Genomic DNA, 18,211 nt, shown 5'->3' with positions numbered 1-18,211 from the left:
AAGAACGATTGCTCATTGAAGGAGAAACCCAGCTGCTCCGAGGGGCTTCAGTGACTTCTCATCAGCTGCTTTGCGCTTCCTAAAGATGGAGGCAGACTGAGGAAGGTCGGTTTTCTAAAGCAGAGGCCAGTGACAGCCTTCTGCATAAGTGATAAGCTTGTCTTCATGTCGTAGTGGAGTGGTTCATGAAGGTACCGCGTCAGCACGGCCGCTTCTGAGCAGGTCGGTGGGGATCCTCCTTACTGCGGGCTGCCTCATCTTGCTGGAAGCCTGCTCGTGCTCCTGGGTTCCTTCTGGTCAGTATTCCCTCCTTGCTGCATCTTGGCTCCTTGCGCTATCATACAGGAGTGTGGATTTTAGGAAGCTTTAGTTTGCAGTTCTTATAGCTACTGCTCTGAAATATAAGTTGTGGATGGAGAAGCTTGTGATCTGAGGAGCAGTCTGACTTCAATTCATATTCATTCATAGTCTTCCACCGCCCCCACCTCCTGTCTCCACCCCTTGAGTGCTGAATTCCAGGTGCACTGCTTCCCGAGGTTCAGAACAGAACCCGGGCTTTATCCGTGCTAGGCAAGCACTCTTCCAGCAGAACTGCAGCCTGGGCCAAGAACCAAGAAGGAAGTGCTTCCCTGAGCACCAGGTTCCTCGTCCAGGGAAGCAGGGTGGCCTGTGGACTCTGCCACTCCCTTCTTTCCTTCCCTTTCCTTTTACCGTAGGTAGGTGTGAGTTTGTAAACAGTATCGGAACTGTCACCAGATGCAGTTGTGATTTAACAGGGTAATCTGAAACACCCTTCTCCTTCTGGTCTTGGTGTTGCCTCCACAACACTGAGAAGTGACTGTGATCATAAAGGCTGCTGGGGGATGTGGTTGATTCGTGTTGCTGTTTCCTGTGGTAGAATTAGAACTCAGGCGTTTTAAGAGTATTTATTAAGGCTGGAGAAATGGGTCAGTGATAAGGGTCCAGGTTCTAAATGAATGAGTGAAAGAGAAAGAGAGAGAGAGAGAGAGAGAGAGAGAGAGAGAAAGGAAGGAAGGAAGAAAGAAAGAAAGGAAGAAAAAGAAAGAGAGAGAAAGAAAGAAAGAAAGAAAGAAAGAAAGAAAGAAAGGAAGGAAGGAAGGAAGGAAGAAAGAGCGAGCGAGCAAAGGTACATGATTACTCCTAGGTATGATGGAGGAGAAAGTCTATTACAGATATATGGGAGAGTCAAGGGTAGACATGACCTTGAGCTCTGTAGGGAGAGGGAACCAGGTACAACAGCCTGGAGGCCGAAAGGAACAAAGAGGGCAGGTAACCAAAATGATTGGATTATGTAGGGAAAGCAGCCCAGCTCCCTAGGCTGGAGAGTTCAGGGTAGGGGGCAGGGTCCTGGTTAACTGAAGGGTCCTCTAGCAGCTAGGAACTGAGGAATGCTGGGAAACCTGGTGGCCAGTGTCTGCTTTCATATGTTAAATAGCACCTCAGCCATTCATCCTGGGTTTGAAACCAACAGGTTCCCAGCACCCACATGTGGCCCACAACAATGTAATTCCAGTTCCACAGAACCTCACACCCTCTCTGGCTTATGCACATAAATGTAGGCAACACACTCATACACAGATAAATACGCCTTTCAAAGTACTTCTTGAAATGACAGTGAACAGGAGGGATGTATGGGAAAACTGACAAAAAACCCTTCACCTTCTGTTATAAACAATATTTTACAAAAATAATTTGTCCACGGCAAGAGCAGCGTTGCCCAAAGACTGTGTGTTTGCAAGCCTCTGCCATCTGGATGCAGAGCGGACCACTGGGTTCTCTTACCTACTTTTCGCTCAGCCTTTGACACTGGCATTCACCTCAGCAGCTCTGTTAGTTGGGAGAGGAGGAGACAGAACCGGATAAGATAGTGCTTTGTGTCCTTGATGGGCCTGGATCTGACATCCTGAGGACCCTGGAAGGAGCTCTGGTCACCCAGGGATTCTGAGCACACTGAGAATTATTGTTGAAATTTCCCTCGGGAATCTGACCAGGTCTCTGTCTTCTCCTGCAGGTTGTTGCTGCTGCGGGCTGTGAGCTCCAGGCTCTGCCGGCGGAAGTTGCAGTCTTTTTAGGTAAGTGGCTGCAGGCTGCCGTGCAAACCAAGTTACCCTCGCAGCTACTTGGTGTTTTAGTTGTTTGACTCCTGCATCCCAGTCATGGTTCTTTGGAATGGTTTGCTTTCTCGATGTATTGCATGCTGTAGCAGGTGTGGTGAGCAGGGCTCACATGGGTTCCTTTGAACATTAGGATTGCCTAGTGGCATGGGAGTGGGGGTTCAAATTTAGTCTCTGATGAGTTTCTGTGCGTCCCTTGGTGTGTTGAGAGGATGTGCACTTTATAATCAGTTTGTGCATCTCCGTGGAGAGAGTGTCCCTTAGGTAACAGGGATGCAGGTAAGCATATTATTGTGGGCAAAGGGCTGCCTGAAGTCCACTGTCCTGGACAGTTCAGGACACGGTGGGGGCTGGGGGTGCTGAGGTGAGCTGCCGGAAGACAGATAGGCCAGATGGGAGTGACTGTTGGCTGCCCCTTTCAGCCTTAAGTCAAGGTGGCATTTCCCCCTCCCTCACATGAACTACAGAATACATGGAAACGGCAGGAAGTGAGATAGGTCTCTGAAGGAGCCTGTGTCTGCCCTGCCTCATAAGTCCCCACTCACACATGTGCACTTTTGTACCTCACATGTGTGATCTTCCACCCTTTGCCCTTAAGAAGATGAGTGTATGTTTCTTAGGAGTAAACGTGTGCGTTCAGTCACAGCAGGTCAGCTATCAGCCTTGAGTTACTTAGTACTGACCCATCTGTGCTCCATCTGTTACCAGCATCCCAGTTCAGGTCCCCATCTGACACAGAGTACCAGTCCTTCACAGCATCATCCACCTACATCCAGTGTCCAGTCCAGGGCTCGGTGCTACATATGACTGCCATGTTTCTTGTGTGTTTGTGTGTGTGTGTGTTTATCTGTCTGTCTGTGTGCCTGTTTCTCTCTCTCTCTCTCTCTCTCTCTCTCTCTCTCTCTCTCTCTCTCTCTCTCCCTCTCTCTCTGTATCTGTCTGTCTGCCTTCATGCTCCTTTGACAGCTGTAGCTGGGCTTGCCTTTATAATGTTGTCAGGGCAAGTGTTTGAACAAGGGCAGGATCTCACCACCAGAGATGGCAGCATCACCACACACTGTCGTGATCACTGCACAGGATCAGTGCGTGAGGCTCATGTGTGTGGTGAGCTGTGGAAGTCTCTACAGAAGGGAGTGACTGCTGAGGAGCGGCAGCAGAGGCCAGGATGGCTTTTCTGACATGGCGGCCTTGTTCCCTCCTGATAGGAACCAGAAGGCACCACCCACTTCCTGTGCTCAGGGAAGCCCTTGAGCCTAAGGAAACTCTGATGTGGAAACAGCAGTGCAGAGAGGCGAGGAATGCTCCAGTGCAGGAAGTAGGCAGGTCTGCAGGGTTTTGGTTTAAGGAAGGAACCTTGTGACACAGCATCTGTCCTTCCAGTGCCATGGGCTCCACTCCAGCTGGGTGTCAAGTCGGTGCTGTCAAAGCCAGGTGGCTGGCTGAGGCTGGAGCTACCTGGACATAGCTGAGCACCCTTTGGCGTTTTCTCACCTACGAGAGCTGTGGAAAGCAGCTGTGCTTGGGTTTCTCCACCTGGAGGACCCATTTCCAGACCAACGCTTAGTGGGTCACCTGTAGGGAAGGGAGGTCCTGGGCAGGTCCTAGTGTGTGCTTTAGGGTAAGTGGTTCTGACTCCTGCCAGAGATGTTGGGTAGGCATCTGTAGTGTTTCAGATCATAGTTTATTGTGTTATATATAAGAATATTACTTCATTCAACCCAGACATGCACTGGAGGATAACTCTCCCAAGGTAACTGATACCCATGGACTTCCTGTAAACTTTAAAAGTGGAACTAATAGCTCAGTGGGTGAAAGTGCTTGCCATGCAAACCCGACTTCCTGAGCTCAGTCCCCAGAAACAACATGGTAGCAGGAAAGAACTCTGGTCTCCATGTAATGCCCCCCTCTGACCTTTATCCATGTGTATATATACACATGTGCATCTATATGCTAGTAGATGGAAGGACACACCTACTGTGCACCAGGCTTGCAATGTGCTTCAGTTGGGAAGGTGTTTACAGTCCTGCATTATAAGGACTACTGTTGTGTTCTCCCTCCCTTAGCGAAAAGCTGTTGAGTCGTCCGCCGGCTCTGGGTTTATGAATGCGAGGGCTGGGCTCTGCTGCAGAACACGTTGTAATTTCATAAGCTGTTTCCTTTCTGTGGTTTGTTTGTTTATATGGAGTGTTTGTTTGGTGGCAGCAGCAGAGGAAGGTTTCCTGAAGGAGGCATTCACTGAAGAACAATGGGTAGTGTTCAGGCTTTGATTCCTTGTGAAATAACTGTTTTCGTTCCATGGAGGCTTGTCTCTGTTAATTAACCATGTGTCTGAGAGCAGTTGGGGAATCTGCCACATCCCGAGTAGTTCTAACTCAGGCTCTTGTGCTTCTGACTCTCTAGGGGCAAAGCTCTTAAGACCTTGGGTCATTTGGTCCCCTACACACCTACCTGGCCAACCCCCACTTTGAAAGATGAACAGAGACCCTAAGCACGTGGTCCAGCCTGGGAACTATAGCATGGAATCAGTGACTGACAGACTTCTCTGTTTACATTAAACTACACTTAGCAGCCATCCTCTTTTTCTTTAAGTCTGTCTGTGTTCTTGGCATTGCTACTCCTGCTCCACATCCTGTGAAGATGAAGATGAGCTGCTTGGAAACCAGCTGGGGCCTCAGAGTGAGGGAAGGGTTGCATCTCTGGCTAGAGGACTACAGCTTTGAGCCATTTTGGCACATGATATATGTAGACAAACACGCTAGTACGTGGACTTTGTGTGTTGGTGGCAGAGACCTGTAATAGCAACATTCAAGATACTTAGGCAGGAGGATTGTGAACTCTGGACTAGGTTGGGCTACATATGAGACATTGTTTCAAAAAAAGAAAAAAAAAATCCCAACATAATACATCCCAAAACTGAGTTTGGTAGAACCTGATATTTAGTGACAGGAACCTTCACTGTGTCGGTCAGCAGCTGAGCAAGGCCAGCCAATTGTCAGGGTTTGTTTATTTAACCTTGAGCAATTTGCCTGAACCTTTTGTTTGTTGCTGGAGATTGAGCCCAGGGCCTTGAGTGAAACCTAGATTTAAGTGCTTTACATATAGCAAAATGCACTGTAGAGTCACACCCAGTCAGTGACCTGTGGAAGGGGACGGGTCCTGGTCTGGTGAGCCTCCTCCTCTAGTGAGCCGTGGGAAGCACCTCATGTGCACCCCAGCTGCTGGGCTTCAGGAATGCTCATTTCAACCATCACTCTCAAGGTTTCTGATGAGTTTTATTAATGGGGACACTTGCCACTACTGATATAGCTATTTAACTAATTTCTGGGGGAGAAAATTAGCTAAATTGTTGGTAAGAACACTTAACCATGATCTATATGTCCGTGTGACATAATTTCTAAAGGGAATACGGTGAAAATTCAATCTGAGCCAGATGGGACTGACCACAGGCAGCCAACACAAGTGACCCTGAATGACTTCTTCCACCTGGGAAGAGATGACTTGCGTTTTATGGCCTCCTTTTGCTCTGTGCCTGGGAATCAATGCACTTTCCATTCTGCTGATGAGAGCCTCTGGTGAGAGTGGCTCCAGGGTTCCTGGGCTATCTCAGCATTTTTAGCCCCAGGGTTTGGGGTAGTTAGGAGTCTGCTAAGCTTTAAGATTCAGTAACTTCTGGCACAGAAGTTAAAAAAGCTAATTGGCTTTTAAAGAACCTAGGGTAAATTTGCCTCTGGGCCTGCAGCACTGTTACTGGTAGTGTTAGGATGGGGCAGGGCCCTAGAAGCCCAGAGAGGCTCAGCTTGGCTACTGTCCTCACTAGAGCACTTAGGAGGACAAGTGACAGGGAAAGCCAAGAAAGGAGATTAGTCCGAGTGGCCACATGGAGAGAGAAGAGGAGCCCAGATGTCCAGTGACTCGCCCTCCCTTCTCCCAGCTTCCATTCTTCAGAGTCCTGACCGGAGGTTTGGGTTGAATTGAGGGCGTGTGTGCACAGCTAAGCCGTGCTGGTCAAGTGTGGTTCCGCCCATCTCTGACCTTGCTCTCAGCTCCTGCCCTGCACAGCGATCTGACAGGTTGTCAGAGCTGTGTGGTATCTCTTCCTGGGAGACAAGCTCTTCCTTTGGCTGGCACCGGATATCAGCCTTTCCCTTCATGAGGTTACTTGGAAATTCCAGTTTCTCAGGGTCTACCCCTCCAATGTTCTGATAGCTGGGCCATGGGAAGAGGACACAGCATCTACAGAATACCCTCATTAGCCTGTCCAGGACGGTCACAGGGTGAGGATGTCCTCCAGGGCTTGGGGTGAGCCATCTGCAGCGTCTTTACTGTAGACAAGTTACTTCTCTCCATCTTGGACGTGCCCTGTCTCCATAATAAGAATTCATGGCAAAGATGTTAACCTCTGTGTTGAAAAAAGAAAATGTGAATGCTAAGTTAGTATCAGGGATGTAGGACTATTGAAATGTGGATTTTCAGTTTTCAGTTTGTTATGTGTTTCCTGCTTCTCAGAGTGAAGTCTGTTCAATCCCTTCGTGCACTCCACAAGGTTGGTGCTATTATCTTTTGGTTGTGTAGACTGTGATGGCTTCGACACTAATAATGGCTTACTCTAGACTGGCGTGTGTGCATGCGCATATATACATTTCTAAGTGCAGTCACACATGTATATATGCTCACATGGAGGACAGAGCCACCCTCAGGTGCTTACACTCTTGAGGTGCCATACACCATGGGTTTTTTTAATTTTAATTTTAATTTTTATGGTTTTGCTTTTGGTTTGTTTGTTTTAAGACAGACTATTGACTAGCCTGGTGATAAACTCTCTTAGAAATAAACTAGTTGGTCAATGAACCAGAGGCCCACCTGTGACTGCCTCTGAGCTGTGTGTGTGTTATCACTGTCTCCCAGCCGTGACCATATATGTTGTCACTGTCTCTCCAGCTGCGAGCTCTCATGCTGGGCTTTTCTACTCCGGTTCTTGGGCTCAAACTCAGGTAAGTCCTCAGGCTTGCATGGTCAGCGCTTGGCAAGCCTGAGACCCAAGTATTTTGTTGCCTGCTTTGCTGGGCTGGTCAGGTGGCCAGTGCTGCCTTAAGCTCTTAGCTGCTCAGTCAAGACACTTTTTAAAGCATCGTTGTACTGGAAGCAATCAATGTAATAATAAAATCTATGTATCAGAGAGGGGAAACCTCATGCCACAGTGCGTGTGTGGCGGTCAGAGGACAACTTGTACCGTCAGTTCTGTCTTCCCATCTTAACATAGGTTCAGAATCCAACTGTGGTCACCAGGCCTGCAAACACTTTACCATCTTGCCTCTAAGAAACTTGAAAATCCTGTATTTGGTATTTGAGAGCCAAATCACTGGTGAGCTGCCAGCATCTGTATTCCTAGACTTTCCTGGGTGACAGGCAGTGGAGGTGGAGAAGCTGCTTTGGCACAAGAGAAAATTAGCAAGAACCACGGTAATCGTCATATTGCAGGTATTGCCTTCAAAGAGTGAGAAAGTTCTCTTTAGTGGCCACGACTATGTGACTCATGGGTCCTGGCTTGACTTCCCTATGTCACCTGCTGCCCTCTCATCTTCATGGAGAGGGTGTGAGGGCTGACGCGGTTCACCCTCTGAGCACACAGAGCCTGTGGGAGTGTCCAGCGAGGAAGGCAGCCAGCCTGAGGGAGCTGCAGCCTACCCTCCTTTCCTGTCCTTTGTCTATTGTGAGAAGCTTAGCATGCAGCCATTACTCCTGTGATCTGCCTGCCTGGGAGCCGCACTATTTTTAGGAACTTCTCCACACAATAGGTTTATAAAAAGGCTATTGAGCCTTTTTAGGCTCTGTGTTCTGTCTGACAAGGCTGAGTTACAAGCAGGCTTTCCTGCCTCACTGCTCAGGAGGGCACGATTCTCTCTTCTTCTACATCTTCTCTGCTCTTACTTAGTTGTTTCTTCCTTGGAAAGTGCTTGGAGACCCAGAGGTCTGCTGGTCCTGTACAGCTATGGCAGGAATCTGGGGAGCACTCTGTTGTATGTGGAGCACTCCCGGTGTCTGTGGAGCACACTGGTGGATGTGGAGTTCTCCAGTATCTGTGGAGCACTCTGTGCAGTTTCTCCAGCTCTGTTTCACACACACTGGTTAAGTTGCAGTTTTTTATTTCTCCTCTTTTAAAAATGTGCTAACATATGCACAGTTAGTGGTGCTGCTGGGGAAAGTGAACAAGGGAGCTGGTTCCTCCTTCCGAGTCTTTCGTGTCTTGAGTTGTTTTCTCAGAGGAAGGGATCCCATTGGCCTGGCCTGATGACCAATTGAGAAAGCAAGTACTGTTTATTATTTGACGTTTGTTTTAAGAGACCACTTGGGCTGGGGTGTCACTAGCTTAGTTGGCAGCATGCTTCTCTAGCGTGAAGGAGGCCCTGGATTCCATCCCCAGTGCCACAGAAGTCAGGTCTGACATCCCAGCACTTGGCAGGTAGGAGCAGGAAGATGACAGGTTCATGATCAGTCTTGGCTGCAAGGTGCATTCAAAGCCAGCCTGGTCTTTATGAGACCCTGTCTCTGCAGAATCAAAGAGGATGAGAAAGAGCAGTCGGGCAGTTGGATCTTGTTAGTTTCTGATTTTACGCTCTGAATATGTTTGCTCATCAGGATGGAAGGGCTGACTTGCTTGCCATCACTGAAGCCTGCCTGCCTCTTATAGAACCTGACGCTCTCCTGAGGCCACGGGATAGACTGGCCACTTCTTCCCCTTGGTATCTCTCAGTTAAGATGCTGTACCAAGCAATGCACTAGACTTCACGCCGTGAGACTGACTTTTTCAAACACACAACTAAATGAAGATCATTCTCAAACTAACTTTCTTCTAGGTGATTAGTCAAATAAAGTTGTTGTTGTTGTTGTTGTTGTTGTTTTTAGTGTTAATTGTAGGAGGTGGTAGACGAGAAGCTGTCCATATAACCCTGGGATACTTGCAGAGGGCTGGCCTTCCAGGCCTTGGGATATGTTCCTGGGATGTCAGCCACTGTAAGGACAGGTGTACAGCTGTGTGGAGGGCTCCACTTAGGTTCCACTGGCTGCATTTGAGCCATCCTTCCCACTTGTCCTCTCCAGTGTCTGTCATGCTCCTTGAGTTTGTCAGTGGCCTGGCTGGCATCTGGTTGATATTAATACATCCTTGGGGTTCCTCAGGTACCTGGCTCTATGGCACCTGCTCACTTCAACTGTGGAAGCTGTTTAGTGATTTCCAAACATCATCTTGGCCCCTAGATCCATTACCAAGGTCACTGCACAGAGCATCCTGTATCCTCTTCCCTGTTGCCTCTGGTGTTGATTTCGTAAGTAAGTTTAGGGTGGGGCCCAGAGGATGATTTTCCTCCAGGCCCTCCAGAGGGCATTGTCCATGTGACCCATCAGGGGTTGAACCATAAAAGCCCAGACAATAAGTAGCTGAGCCCAGGGTTCTTTGCTCTGTACTGTTGGCAGTGCAGAAGGCCCACAGGCTTCCTAAGCTGCCCTCCCAGATTCGGCGGCTGGCTTTGCCCATCCAGATCGTCTGTTGCTGGAGGGCTGTGGCACAGGGTGACTGTGGATGTTCATCCAGCCCCAGACCACAGGCTGAGTGGACTCTCATCGAATGCGTTTGTATGTTGAATTACTACTTATTTTGGCCGCCATCTTGGTCTTTTTGTGACTTGTGTTGTCGTGCTTACTTTTGCACGCTGATGGGTCTATGAACTGTGTCTTATTAAAGAACATAGGTTCATTTCAGGGATGCTTCAGAGCCTGGTAGGGACATGTCTAAACTGTAGCTTAATTTACATTTCATGGTGACAAGTTCCTCTTTGTAAAAACAAAAACTCAAAACATTTTTGGTTGTTTTTGTTTGCTGAGAAAGACTCTCGGTTTGTAGCCCAGGATAACCCCCCCCCCCCAAATAGAATTGTCCTCCCTTCTCAGCCTCCTAGGTGCTGATATTCCAGATGTCAGCCACTATAATTAGCTTATAAATCTATGTAAATAATCAAAGGACAATTTCTCAGAGTTGATCTGACCCTCATTCTACCTTAGCATAAATTAGCTTAGGGAGCAGGACGGATAATCAAGAAGGATGTGGTGATGAGAAGGGTCCAGTCCATGTTCTTTCCCTTTCAGCATTGTCCTGATCTCTTCACATGGAGGTGGGCCTCCTCTGGGGAGCGGGAGGAGGGAGTGCCTGAAAAACGACTCTTCATACGAGAGGCAGGGATGTGTACACCACGACGCCATGCTGGCTTTTTCTGCACTGCTAGAGACTGAGCCTGGGGCCCATGAGCACATGCTAGGAAAACACTTCTCCACACTTTCAAACTCGAGGCAGGGTCTCACAGAGTTGGTCATACCAGCCTTGACCTTTGCTCCCCCTGCTTCTGTCTTCAGAGTCACAGAGCTGGAGCAAAGGTAGCAAGCATTAGCCAAGGCTCCTTGGACGTCAGCTCGGGGTTTGTTTACTTTTCTTTATAGAAACCGGGGGCTCTGAAATCAGCGAGTCTGGGATCCCACACTGTCCGCATGTCTTATCTGCCTGAGTTTTTCATCTCTCCAGCTGTGCTACCTTCCATTCTTTCTTCAAGAAATTCTGTCTTTGTAGTCGCTTCCATTTCCAGCTGACTTACAACTTGTTACTGATGTAGCCCAGGGCCCACAGCCAGAAACTTCCATCAAGTGGAGGCCCCTGGCTCTATCTAGGCCTGACCCTCTTGGTGCAAGCCTGCCCATGTGAGACACTTGAAGAGGCTGAGGCAAGTGGCTGTTGTCCTTCTAGACCAAGAGGGACCGACCAGCAGCACTGCTCCTCTGAGAGCCCTGGACAGACGCTGGAAAGCAGCCTCCATCTGAGCTGTATGACCTGAGGTAAACACCTGCTCTGTGGGCAGGTGGAGTAAAGATGGCCCCTGAGATCTTACCTCCTGGAACACTAGCTCTCCACCTGTGCATCACCCCCCCCCCCTTTTTGGCAAACCTCTAGCTCCAAAAAATATTTGCATTATGATTCATAACAGTAACAAAATTACAGTTGTGATATAACAGTGTAATAATTTTATGGTTGGGATCGCTACAACATGAAGAAGTGTTTTAAAGGGTCACAGCCTTAGAGAGGATGAGAACCACTGCCTAGAAGACTCATTAGTGACTGATGGGATGCAGTCCAGTGATGGAGACGCTTCCGAAGGGTCTGATGTGACTGTAATAGCTAAGTTACTGGTTACTGCCTGTCTTTCTGGTATCAGCTAGTAGGTTTAGCTAGTAGGCAGCTAGTAGGTTCAGGTGAAGGGTCTGTGGTACACAGTGACATCTTCCTCAGTAGTCTCTGTTGGAAGATGACATTGCAGCCATCATACTGTCACCTGTGTGAGAACAGAGAACCTGGGGTGTGTGTACATATTCATGTACGTGTACATATGTGCATGTATCTGCATTTGGAGGTAAGCTAGGCCTCTTCTTGGAAAGTCTCCAGCTTATATTTTGAGAGAGTCTTTCACTAAGTCTAAGGTCATTGGTTAGGCTGGCCATAAGCTCCAGGTCTGTCTCCCAATTGCTGGGACTGCAGACGTGGGTGCTGAGGCTACAAACTCATCAAAATCCACATTTTGTGACAGGCCCTTTATCGACTGAGCCATCTAGTGAGCCTTTGCATTTGTTTTTTAAATGCAAACTGAATTCTTTGGTGAAAGACAAAGTTTATTGGTTGCTGGTGCCTGGTGGTTGAGCTCTGCAGAGGACTGATTCAGCCTGGCAGGCTTCTGGTGCTCTCTTCATACTCCCAGGGGCTGGCAGCGGGCCAGCTGGGCCTTGGCTCCCTGCTGGGCTGGGAGGACTACTCTCTGGGGTCTCTTGGGTAAGTTCAGGCACTCTGCTACTTTATATAATTGCTGTCCCCCCTCCCCCACCCGTGGGATGAAGACCCTGGAGTGTGAAATTAACACATCAAGTGAATTTGATATTGCAGTAGCCTTGGGCTAGTTTTTGCAAATTAAATTTTGCAGAAATTAGCGTCAGCCTTGCAAAGGCAGCATTAATTTAGTGCTGTTGACACTGAACTGTTTCCTTGAGACAGGAGGGAGGTGGGGGTTGTGGGGGGGGGTTCATACTAGGATAATGAAGGACCCTGGCTATGTAAATTTTCTGTTTGGTTAAAAAAAATACAAATATGCCATTGGCTAAAAAGGCTTGCCCAAGTCAAACTCCAGGAAATATTGCACACACTTAAAGATAATGGGACATGAACATAAGGCTGAGGTGGGTCTGCACCACAGAGCTGCTGTGATAACGAAGCTCGCTGTCCTGACCGTAATGAGAATGCCTGCACAGGAGTCTACAGTACCCAGCGTCACCTGGCACCTGGGGACTAGAACACGAGTCAGCTCTGCAGAGGCTTCAGGATTGGACTGCCTACCCAGGGTTCCTTCCTGTCTGGATGCCAAAGCTTGCTCTCTGTTCATATGCCAAGTCCTTGTCTTGTGTGTGCACGTGTGTGTAGAGGCCAGTGATCAACCTTGGGTTTCTCACTGTCCAATATTTTAAAAAATTATTTAAATGTATGTTTGCTAGTATGATGTTGGATTCCCTTAAAGCAGAATTACAGGCAGTTGTGAGTAGCACAGCACGTTACAGGTGCTGGGAATTGAACATGGGTCCTCGGGAAGAGCACAGGTGCTCTTAAGTGCTCAGCATCTCTCCTGCCCACCTCTTTGGTTTTTGAAACAGGGTCTCTCTGGCCTTGAGCTTGCCAGTTTAGCCAGGCTAGCTGTCCAGTGCCCCCCCCACCCCCCAAGAATCCACTGGCTTCTTTCTGCCTCTCCAGAAGATGACAAGTGAGCCACACAGGTGTGGGAGCAGTGGGCACTGAGAATCTGAGCTCTGGCTCATGCTTCAGTGGCAAGTCCCTTACCTACTGAGCCACCTCCAGCTGCTCCAGGCCTTTCCAGGTGTCCTTTGTCACGTAGGACGGTCTTGGTCTCTTTACTCTACCTGCTGGAGGCATTTGTTGTTTTCAGTTTGAATCCCAGGGGCTGATCCTTCCAGGTCCCGTGGTGGGGAGGGGGCAGGTTTCCCTGTGGGCACTACAGGCAGGGCTCTATTTGCACAGTGTGTCTGGCATGACCTTTCCAGGGCAGCAGCTGCTACTGTGTTTGGGCTTAGTCTCAGAGCCAATGGCACTCTGGATGTGGGATAGTAAGTCACATAGAAAGCCCTTGTCAGGGTACTTGAACTTGTGATAAAACTGTGGTCATGCAGGTACCAGGGGCTTCTGCCTCTCTTGATCAGTTCCTAGCAACAAACAATTCATTTGGCTAGTTAGCCCTTTGTGTTAGGCAGGTAAGAAAGTGTAGCCAGGAATAGAGTTCTCAGGTTTCTTAATCCTTGCTTCTGTGAGGCAGACAGGTGTGTTATTGGTAATGGTAACAATGGGTTGGTCCCCCAAGAAGAGAGCTGGGCTTTCTGAGGCCCTGTGACATACCAGAGACAGCAGCTGAGAGGAGCATGGAAAGGGGAGCTTGGTTTTGCTTTGTAGTCACAGGGTGGTACGTAGGTGTATTCTGGGCTCAGAGTCTGTCCCTGTAAGACAGAGCACTTTGACCATGGGACGTAAGAGTTGACCTCAGTGTGTCAGAGCCATCTTTGGAAGAACTCTGGACAGAAACTCAAAGTAGGCACTTGGAGGTAGGCCTGGCCCACCTGCTATGCCATGCAGTGTTCTCTAACCAGGGAACTCACTTTAGAGCTGAGAAGTACAGCAGATACCATGAAAGATGCGCTTGCTGGTTTGCTCATGGGCTAGTGCTTAGCTAAGTTTTCTTAGGCAGCACAAGAGCACCTACAGGTGAACGCTGCTGCACAGTTAGTGGGCTGAACCCTCCTCTCTGCCAATTAAAACCAAGATAATCCCCCACAGACACACCCATCGTCCAACCTGATGCAGGCAGTTCCTCTCCGGCTATGTCACATTATCTGGGAAGCCTAGGAGGGCAGAGGGCTGATTCTTCCCTTAAACTTGGCCATTGGAAATTACTTCCTTACTGTTACTGTAGTAGAAAGTAGTTGACCCTTTGTGAGCCTGATGATAAAAATAAACTACCAAACTCTGGGAACGTGTAAGCCAACAGCTCCTGCAGTCTCGAGGCCAGGACACACAACAAGCACAGTTGCTGTAGACCTGTGTTGCTGCAAGGAAGCTGTCCTCCCAGTGTGGCAGGATCAGCTATGTGTGTTGCAGAAGTACCATATTGTCACGAAAATAGTAAGTGCTTCGTTCTTCTTGAGTGAGTGCATTCTGATCGCAGAAACAGCGTGGGGGGAGCCTGCGTGCCATCCTGAGCAGGAGTAAAAACATCACTATTTTTAGGGAACGCAGCAGAAAGGCTTTGGTGGCACAGAGGCTAGGAAAACAGTTTGATAAAAATAGGACCTGAAGTGTAAACACTTGTTTCTTGGTCCTTCTTTTAGCACAGCCATGGGAAGGAATCATCTCTGGGGTCCTTGGGTGAGCATGTGTCAGTATGTGGTGAGCATCTTTGTGCAGCTCGTGTGTCCAAGGGTCTGCTTGCTGGTAAGGTATGGCTAACTCTCAGATTTCTGTCCCTTTGTCATGTCTTTGTGTCCCTCCTGTGACTGCATTCAAGGGGCTCAGTGGTTGCTAATACTCACCAGCTCCTCGGTGTGCCTTTCCATGGTGATTTCTTTTTCTTTTCCTTTTCCTTTTCCTTTTCCTTTTCCTTTTCCTTTTCCTTTTCCTTTTCCTTTTCCTTTTCCTTTCCTTTTCTTTTCTTTTCTTTTTTTTTTTTTTTGAGAGATAGTCTCTCACTGGCCCAGAATTCACCTGTCCTCTCGTCTCTGTGTAGCATCAGAATTATGAGTAGGCGCTCCAATGTCCAGCTTTTTGATATGGGATCTTGGGTTCATTCTTAGGTCTTCGTACTTACTTGCAAGGCAAGCACCCTAGAAACCGGCCCTTCTCCCTGGCACCCATTTGAATGTCTCCGTGGTCTTGCATATTTTAAACAAATTACAAAGTTTGTCTTAGGCCACACTTGCTGTGTGTCTTGTGACATTGCCTTCCCTGTTGGAGGTCGAGCCTGCCTGGGTGTGCAGCCTGCCTGGGTGGATGTTGGCTGAGTTGATGGAGCCATTGGTGATGCCGGTGAGATTGACGGTCTGCTTCTGCCTGCCCACAGTGACTGTGACAACAGCTCACTAAGGCACAGTCAGCTGTTTTCCAGGGGCTTCTCAGAGTGCTTCTGCCTAGTGGCACCAGGGCAGTCAGGGTTATTTCTTGTGCAAATGAAGGTGGCTGTGAGGCTCCTGAGACTGGCAGTCCTGTTTGACTAAGCTAAGCTACCCTGGCATTGAAATTTCTCTATTGGTTTGGAAAATATAGAAGACAAAAAATACTCCCAGGCTAAAGTGCCATGATAAAGTCTGGCTCACGGGTGACTGAATAGGAATGTTCACATTAAAAACCCTGAGAACAGTAAATATTTGACTCGCTGTAGCATAGCCTTCCTCCTGCGTTACATCTTGGTTCTTTCAGCCTCTGCCAGGCTTGCAGACAGCTGATCCTGGGAGGAATGAGCACTTTCCTTTGCCTGCAGCAAGGTGCCATGGGTGACCCGATGTAGTAGCTTTATCAGTAAGGATTTACACACAGCAGCAAAAGTGGATGGACAGCAGCAGTGTTTTTTACAGTGTGAGACAAGACCCTTTTCAGGGATTCGCCTATCTGGTCCCCATGCCTGCCATGAAGAAATTCCCTGTGGGTTTGGTTCCTCCATCAAGCACAGTTCACCAGGAGCCTCCGTCTCTGAAGTTGACTTCAGAATGGATGGTCCAGAAGCCTTCCTTCTTGCTTGTCATCTATGATAGCATAGGGGTGCCCGCACCTTCCCACATGTGAACACCACACACATAAAACACACATACAATCAAGGTTAACATGAAGAAGAAGCAGGGTAAAACTGATCATGTATTTGCACGTCCAAACTCCAAGTTCAGGTTGGACCAGCAGGGGCCTGGTTCATAAGAGAGTTTTTTCCTCTTAAGTTCACTCATCTGTCCTCAGTGAGGCCGACAGTGACCTCACTTATTCCAAAAGCAACATCTGTCTACATAAACTTTCCACAAACAGGACACTGGGCTCAGCACTGGCCTTCTTGGCACCTCTGTGGCTACTCCCTTCTGTAGCTGACGGTCACCCCAAACCACCACAGATGCCTTGAAGTGGGCCGTTTTCATCTGGGATACTTTCTACAGCCCAAAGCAGGTGCCTTTCAGGGCACAGTTAGAGCCTGCTGCTGGAAGAGCAAGTAGGTGGACAAGGAAGGGAAGAATCAGAGGAGAGCCTCAGCATGGAAGTGCTGGAGCCCGTGAGGTGCCTGCCGGGCAGAAGTGCAGGGCTCTGTCCCTACAGCTCTTCTGAGGTGGTGCACTCTCAGCATACAGGGCTGGGTCCTGTAGCCTCTGTAGTTACTGCAAGCATCTCTGTCCTTTGTCAGTTTTCTCCATGCCTCTGGCTCTCCAAGGCCCCTTGGTCTCTGTGGAGGTGCATGCCTCTGCTAACATTCACCTGCCCGCATCTTTTCTCCAGTCCTGTGCTAACCCTCCTTTCCTTACAGCCTTCCTCTCTGGGTGGATGCCATCCCTGTGTGGTGTGCCACCTCCTTGCAGTTTGTCTGGGCACAGGCATTGTACTGTGTTCCACTTTGAATGTGGTCTTCACAAGGTGAGCAGCTGTCTCTCTTCAGGGACACTACCGCAGTGCTGGCTTGCTACCAGTCTGAGCAAGGGCTTAGTTCATGTTTGCTGCAAGAGTAAATGAACAGTGTCTTAATTGAGTTTGTTCTTGTTTGTTTGTGTCTTCTGTGAGTCTTCTTCGCACTGTGGGAAGGTACCTGCCACACAATAGAGCCATTTGGGTTCCAAGTTCATTGTGAATTGAGCAAAGGCTGCCAGGAGACAGGAAGAACGGAGGGGGTTGTTTGCAGTCTGTGCTGGTCCCAGGGCTGGGGGTGGGGCTCCTCTGTTGTGCCTGCTCATCCTGCGAGCCCAGCACAGCCCCAGAACAGCTCTGTCCGTGCCTCATAGAAGTCACTAAAGCCAGGGAGGCTCTGCCTTCAGCATCCATCTCCATGATTACTGCACTAATATTCATTTGAGTATTTATTTTCCTTTTGCTCAAGTAATTACGCTGCAGCAAAGCTTGACTGTAAAAAGTGGATTATGTAATTACCTCTCTAGAAAATTGGCTTTCAACTTGCACTTGGGATTCGTGTTTGAAAAGACCGAGGTTCTGCTGTGGGACACATGCCGGGTCTTTCCTGGGCTGTTGTGTATCTGGAGGTCACCTCTGCACAGCATAGGTGTTCCACAAACCCTGTGATATCATTTAACTTGGGTTACCACATACGTCCAGAGTCAGGTCCAACCAGTTAGAAGAGTCAAAAGTGAAAAACAGAAAAAATGAGATTCATTTTCTGTGGCTACATCGAGAGGAGGGACAAAGAGATCCAGGGAAACCCCCAAGTCTGTCTTTGGGTTCCTAGAATGGGAATTAAGTCTAAACAGGGGCTGGAGAATGTGCCTATCTCAGCAGCCATAAGGGCCCTGCCCACCTCAGCCACGCTCACTGACCCAGCTTCTCTGGGCTTCAGTTGCATCTGTCAGGTGGGCTGAGTTATTAGAACTGTGTGAAATTACTGTCTGTGTCTTAAATGGAAAGACGAGCCCGGAGCCTCCTCAGTCACACACTCTGGGCCAACAGGTCAGGACTGTTTCATGCTCCATAGACATGGGTCTTTTCCACGTGGTCTTAGGGAAACAGAAGAGAGACCGAGAGAGGAGAGGATTGCAGACAGAAAACTCTGTCTTGGCCGGGTCACGGTTGGCTTGGGTCACGGTTGGCTCATGCTGTCTCTGAAGGGAACTAGGTTTGAGTTACTTTGGTGTTTTGACATGGGGTATCATGTAGCCCTTCCTACATAGCTGAGGTTGGCCTTGAACTTCTGATCTTCCTGTCTCTGTTTCCTGAGTGCTGGGATGTGGACTCCACACAGCTT

General features: G+C 48.7%; 1 protein-coding gene across 4 annotated transcripts in view; it reads left to right on the top strand.

Annotated features, from left to right (window-relative positions):
* The window catches only part of Sipa1l2 (signal-induced proliferation-associated 1 like 2), a 151,796-nt gene that overhangs the window by 47,925 nt on the left and 85,660 nt on the right, over positions 1-18,211 (top strand). For 3 of the 4 annotated variants that reach the window (NM_001357372.1, XM_011248389.1, XM_006531024.1), the window contains exon 2: positions 2,033-2,093. The exons of the other annotated variant lie outside the window; for it this stretch is intronic. The gene's annotated coding sequence lies outside the window, so the exon portion shown is untranslated. The remainder of the gene's footprint in view (positions 1-2,032; positions 2,094-18,211) is intronic. 4 annotated transcript variants of the gene reach the window in all.

Source organism: Mus musculus, chromosome 8 (assembly GCF_000001635.26).
Source record: "Mus musculus strain C57BL/6J chromosome 8, GRCm38.p6 C57BL/6J".
NCBI classification, from domain to species: Eukaryota; Metazoa; Chordata; class Mammalia; order Rodentia; family Muridae; genus Mus; species Mus musculus.
Note: the sequence above shows the minus strand (reverse complement) of the source record. Positions and strands in the feature narration are given on the sequence as shown.